At 59.2% G+C, this 6,000-nt stretch overlaps 2 protein-coding genes across 11 annotated transcripts in view; one reads left to right on the top strand and one right to left on the bottom strand.

Annotated features, from left to right (window-relative positions):
• Nphp4 (nephrocystin 4) overlaps positions 1–488 on the bottom strand; it is a 97,896-nt gene extending 97,408 nt beyond the window's left edge. For 3 of the 5 annotated variants that reach the window (XM_010627835.2, XM_010627836.2, XM_010627840.2), the window contains exon 1: positions 155–488. The gene's annotated coding sequence lies outside the window, so the exon portion shown is untranslated. The remainder of the gene's footprint in view (positions 1–154) is intronic. The other 2 variants (XM_010627838.2, XM_010627839.2) reach the window with 1 other exon arrangement.
• Positions 489–609: 121 nt separating this feature from the next.
• Positions 610–6,000, top strand: part of Kcnab2 (potassium voltage-gated channel subfamily A regulatory beta subunit 2) — a 71,575-nt gene continuing 66,184 nt past the window's right edge. For 3 of the 6 annotated variants that reach the window (XM_019207981.2, XM_010627831.3, XM_010627828.3), the window contains exon 1: positions 616–704. The gene's annotated coding sequence lies outside the window, so the exon portion shown is untranslated. Of the gene's footprint in view, positions 705–6,000 lie in introns of all 6 variants that reach the window. The other 3 variants (XM_010627833.3, XM_010627832.3, XM_010627830.3) reach the window with 2 other exon arrangements.

Raw genomic sequence — 6,000 nt, 5'->3', positions numbered from 1 at the left:
CCCGCAGGCCTGGGTGCACACGCAGAGAGGCCAGCCATAACCCCAACCCAGGGTGGCGAGGCCTGGCCGACTCTGCAGCCCCAGCGCCTCCAGGCCGCGTCGGTCTCCCCCGCGCTCGAGCCTACTTGGTCTCTCCCGCGGCCTTCCACGTTACCTAGGAGACGGGCCGGCCGCCCAGTGCCGAGGGCGACTAAACCCACGCTTTCCAGAAAGTCCCCGCAACACCAGGACCCAAGGGTTCAGAGGCCCGTGCCCAGCGCAGCCACAGGCCTCGGAGCCCTCGCGATCGAGGGGTGCGCCCGGCCAGCAGCCAACCGCAACAGGAGCCTCAGCTGGAGGAGCGGGCTCTCAAGCCGGGATCCCGTCCCGGGAACCCGCCCCGCGTCCCTTCTGTCGTCTGGGCCGTAGAGCCAATCAGAGCCCAAGTCCAGGATCGCCGCTCTGCGAGCATCAGCCAATTGGCGTGGCGGCGGGCCCGTTCCGATTTGCATGGACGCCCAACGCTCAGCCAATGGGAATGTGACTGGCGTGGATGACAGCCAATAAGAAGCTCCAAGAGGCGTGGCCTCGGGCGTCCCACGAGGTGAAGATGCTGCGGGCGGAACCTGCTGGAGCGGGCGGGATTCGGGGGCGCTAAAGTCGCAGGGGCCGGGCGGGAAGGAAGATCCGGAGCGGGGCGCAGGATCCGGAGCTGGAGCCCCCAGGTAAGTGCGGTGAGGGAGACCCCGGTGAGCCGCGGTGCCGGAGGACTTGCGCCCAGAGAGCTGCGGTGGGCGCCGTGGTCCCTCTGCGGCCGTTCTTCCCAGGCCCCGCGTCCCTGCCCCAGCCGCCGTTCTCACCTCTTCTCCAGCCTCCTCACCTCCTTCTCTACCATCTCCCTTCCCCCATCGCATCCTCCGGTGGCTTTCCGGTCCTCCCGCCTGACCTCAGCACTCGCGTCCCCGACCCCAGTCCAAATCTCCCCTCTAGCCTGCCCCCTCCAGGCTGCCCTCCCCGCCACCTCGCCTCCCCCTCCCTCACCTTTCCGGCCCCCTCTCGCGTCCTCCGCGCTACCCGGGTGAAGTGCTCACAGTTGCCGGCGCCGGTCTTCGGCACCTCTCTCCAGCCTGCTCCTCCGGGCGCAGCCTTCCGGCTCGTCGCCTGCCCCCTTGCCCCTCCGGTCCCTGGCCCCGTCCTGTCACCCCTTCTGCCTGGCCCTGGCACGAAGCACTTCCGCACCTCCTTACCTGCTGCCGCACTGCTCCCTGCTGCAGTATCAGCGGCCAGCCAGGCGCACCTGCCCACCTGCCTGCCCTCTTATCAAGTGCAACTAGCCTGCTCCTCCTGGCATTTGCCGGGGGGGGGACCTCTCCCTCCCGCCCCACCCCCACTCCCCTGTTCAGCCTCACTTTGTGATTCAGCATTTTGGGGGTAGGTAACTTTCTTTGCTTCTGGGCACGATGGGGACCTGTGGGAAGGCAGGTGGTTTGGACTTTGGTGTTAGCGGGTCACCTTCAAAACCGGACCTGAGCTGTTTGTTTGAGAGAGTGGCTAGAGCTGGGACCCGGCAGTGGGGGTTACCTTTCCCTCCCTTTCCTTTGCCTGCTTTGGTTGAACCTTGTCCAAGGGAAGATGACATAAGTAATAGCTCTTGGGGAAATGAGCTATTAGCATTTATGGAAATTAATACATCTACATCCTAGGAGCAGGAACACCAAGTTCAGGCCACAGCTGTCCCCCTGTCTGCCGCTTCAGGATTTCTCCTTCCCTGCAACTTCTCCCCCTCACCCCCACCCCCATCCCAAGAGCTCCCACTCTGCTCAGGAAGCCGCATTCAGGCCTTGAGCTGCAGGGTTTGGGGACCCGCCTGTGGAGAGCTGTGTCCATCCACCCAGTTCCCTCTTGGCAGACTCTCACCCACTGCAGAGCCCAGGCTCACATGCAGCTTCTGGGATCCTGGCCCTGGGCTTTCTCCGTGTGGGGTCCTCAGGGTGCACTCGGCTCCCCAGGTCTGTCCAGCCCTGTCTGTCCATCTGGCCCACTATGCACCCTCTCTGGGATCTCTCACTGTGCAGGTCTCCACCGGCCTCTGGCACTGAGTGTTTGGGCTGCAGCAAGTCCTTGCCTGGAAAGCACCCTGAAGGTTTCCTATATAAAACCAAGATCCATCCTTTTCCTCTCTTTGCTACACCAGCCAATAAATGTGTGCGCCGATCAGGACCCGGGACTGAGCAAGGCAACGGGTGGGAGTGTGGCATGGAGGACCCTAAACCCTTTTTCGTGTGTTTCTAGTGTTCAGAGGCCCTAGGAATCTGGATGCAGGGCCTGGATGGGAGGAAGTTTGCCCGACATCAGGTGCCTGTGGGAGACAGGGTAAGGTGGAACTCAGGCCAGGGGTGCCGAGGTGCCCCCATAGACAGGGCTCTGTGGGCTAGCAGTGCGAGGAGGCTTCATTCCTCTGGGCTGGCTTCTTCCTTTCTTTCCTTTCCTTTTTCAGTCATCTCCTAAACCCAAATGATTCGGGAGGGAATGTGTGGCACCAAGGTTTGATTTGGCAGCTTGGGGTTAGAGTATGGAGGGAGGGGCCCCTCGTGTTTGTGGGCGCCCGGGCATGGTAACTGGGGAAACAGTCTGCCTCAAAGGAAAGCCTGCTGTACTGTTAGGATGCTGAGAACACATTTCCATGTCCACAGACACTGGATAGAGCAGCATGTTTGGACTTTGGCTAAATTCTGTGATCATCATGGCACCAAAAGTCCCAGGGTCGAAGCCTTTTTCCAGAGTCACTGAAAAAGGAAGCAGAACAGCAGAGAGCAGTGGGCAGCGTTCAGAAAGGGCTGACTTTGGAGATATCCGGGAGCAGGGTCCCCACCACCCTCTCCATGCTCTCTCCCAGCAGCCGGAGGTCTCGCCCCATAAGGCAGAAGACCCTAAAGCTGCAAGGGTCCTAACTACCCAGCATTCTGCCCCAGAAGAATAAATGGCAGAGGTCCCTCCAGGGCCATGCAGGGCAGAGAGGGGCTGGGGGAACCCCAGGCTCCCCACTGATGTGGGCTCAGTTCCCTTCCTTGGCTGCCTAAGCTGGAGGAAACTGTAGCAGCGTGGCTGACTTTCACCGAAGAAGCCAGCATCCTTGGCTGTGTCCGAACCACAGAAGGGGCTGTCGAGAGAGGGGAAGGTGCCACTGGCCACAGAATTCTCAGGGACACCAGGCTTCTGGCACAGGGGTATCATTCATGGCCATCAAGCAGGCACTGGGTGAGAGGAGGTGGCAGAGGGAGTCCCCACATGGGAGCCACATTTCTGATCTTGCTTTGTGGCAGGGCCTTTTATATCGGCCTACAGGAGGAAACAGACACTTAGCAACAGTGAGACAGACCCCAGCCTGCCAGCTGCTGAAGGAAGCAGCATTCTGGTCCTCCCCTGGCAGGATTCAGGGAAGTGCTCTCTCTGCGATGTGGCCCCCGCCCCAGCCTTGGCCCAGCCCAAGTGCACAAGACGGGTCCTTGGTGCCACTGAGATGGTGCTCTGGGTTCAGCTGGCGCAGCTGGTCTTCACCCTGTCCTGTGTACTGTCTCCAGGCTTCCACCTGACCTGGGCATGGTGGGCACATGAGTCCCATGCCCAGGTGCCCTGTCCCTGTGTCTTTCACCGCATCCTGGTCCCATGAGCTTTCTAACTCTTATCCTCGCTGGGCAGTTTCTCAAGAGACCTGGACCTGCTCTGCTGAATGTTTAGCCCCAGAGACCTGAGGACCTGATGTGTGGTCGTGTGCATGTCACCCTCCACCTCTCCCACCCTCCAGGCCACCCCACTTTTCTCCTTCCGTAGACACTTACAGATTCACTGTTTTGAGCTACGCTGGTTGCAGATGAAATAGATTGGAAAAAGCAAGAATTATCAAGAAAGGGTCCCCTGATTTCCCACTCGCTGAAAAGACCCAGTTAGAAGTTCTCCTCACCATGCCCTTGCTGAGTGGCTGGAACTCAGAGCAGCAGCTGAATGTTGCTGTAACAAGATACCCAAGACTGGGCCATTTATAGAGAAGAGTTCATTTGGTTCACCGCTCTGGTGGCTGGGAAGTCCAGAACACCGTGCTGGCATCTGGGAGCTTCCTGCTGCGATACACTGTGGCATGAGGCACCCGTGACCAGACAGCAGGAGCGTGTGTCACTTGATAAAACCAGGGACCCTGGCCCTCATGACCTCACCGAATCCTGGTTGCCTCCCCAGTACCCCTCCGCTGAAACTACCCTCGAACACATTGTGGGATTCGCTTTCCAACACACACATCGTGCGGACACCTTGAACCATAGCACCATGTGTGTGGTTCTTGCCAGACCCCTATGTCAGACCAGCACAGACCAGCGAGCCGCCTGCCATGGAGGTAGTTTCCCATGGGGATCCACTTCCTGGGCGCTGTGGGTCACAGGTCTTGTCCCCAGCCAGTTAGTTTCCTAAGTTGTTTCGTGAGCCCACTCGATGGTCCTGGGGAGGAGCTGGGAAAACCCTGCTGACTGCTTGCAGGGCAAGAGAAAGAGGGGACGGAGGGTCACCCCCAGCCTGGCCTCGCTTGCCTCTAGCCTTTGGGGCCACCGCCTGTGGGCACTGCTCTGCCTGCCTGTCTGGCCCCGGGGTGCCCAGCATACCCCTGCCACCCCCACGCCTGGTTTTGCATCTTCCATTCCTGGGCGGCTTCCTGGTCCTTCGAGCGAACTTCGACCCTGAGGTCCACAAAGAAGCAGCTAGGACGGTGCCCAGGAGCCCTGCCGCCCTGAACTCAGTGGGCACAGGGGCTTCCAGAAGTCAAATCTTTGCTGTCCCCCCTAGATGCAGTAGCAAGACGGTTGACGGGGAAATTCTGATGAAGCCATTCAGGAGAAATTAGATTTAAATCTGAAACGTTGTTTAAAACCTGCAAACACCGACGAGGAGGAGAGGTCTTGTGGCAGACATCTGAGGGGCCAGTGACAAGCAGAGGCCACCCAGCTCCAGCCTCGGGACAGAGAGCCAGAAAAGGGTGCAGTCCCTACAGAGGAACCCCGCCAAAGAGGCTGGGGTGGGGTGTTGATGTAGACGTGGAAGATGGACAAGGCCAGAGAGGGACCCAGAGCCTCTGGACTGGAAACACCTCGCTGGCCCAGCCCTGCTGGTTGTTTCCGAGAGCACTGAGAAGGTAGGGCTGGACAGTGCTTGGTGGGACCTAGGGTGACTGCCAATCACCCCGGGTGCCAGCCCTGGCTGTGGACAAGGCTGCCTGAGAATTAGGAACAAAATGAGGAGGGTGGAAGACAAGGCCAGAGGAGAGGCTGTGGGTGCTGGGCTTGGGGGAGATGAAGGTCAAGACAGAAGGTCCAGGATTATTCCAGGGCCCAGCAGGGCAGTGTCTGGTGTGTTAGCGGGGGTGAAGCGATGTCAGAATCCCCTGCAGACGGAGCACCCTGCTTACTACCTGGTATCTGCTCTTCACTCTATCAGAACTGAAGTTCAGCATGGCTTTTCTGAGCACAGGTCCCTGAGGAATTTCACAGTGAAGAGAAAGACAGAAAGGGTGCATGCCAGTAAGCTTGGCTGCTCAGGAAGCTGAGGCGGGAGGATCACAAGTTCAAGGCCAGGCCAGCCTGGGCAATTTAACCTCAATGGCATCTCAAAATAGAATAGCAGTAACAAGGACTGGGGATGTTCTGGGCTCAATCAGCAGTACTGCAGAAAGCGGGTGCAGATTACTTAAGGGGAGCAGGCCACAGAGGCAGACAGCACTAGTCCCAAGCCCATCAGTGGTGACCTCTCATAGATATTTCTTGGGAGGCCCCAGTGGCTCTGCATCATGACTACAGAGGGTTTGGGGGCCCCAGAAGGGCCAAGTCACTGTGCCCTCATCAGACCTGCAGGCCTGGGGGCCAGGACAGCCCCAGAGGGTCCCAGTGCAGCAGAGAAACACTGGATGAGAAGAGCTTCTTCCACCTGGTCTCCTTAATTCTCAGAAATGAACAAAGCCCACGTCTTGCTGGTGACCTCCAA

Source organism: Fukomys damarensis, unplaced genomic scaffold (genome assembly GCF_012274545.1).
Source record: "Fukomys damarensis isolate Sample0158 unplaced genomic scaffold, DMR_v1.0_HiC HiC_scaffold_23, whole genome shotgun sequence".
Classification (NCBI taxonomy): domain Eukaryota; kingdom Metazoa; phylum Chordata; class Mammalia; order Rodentia; family Bathyergidae; genus Fukomys; species Fukomys damarensis.
The sequence above is the reverse complement of the archived record's forward strand: the minus strand, read 5'-3'. Positions and strand labels throughout refer to the sequence as shown.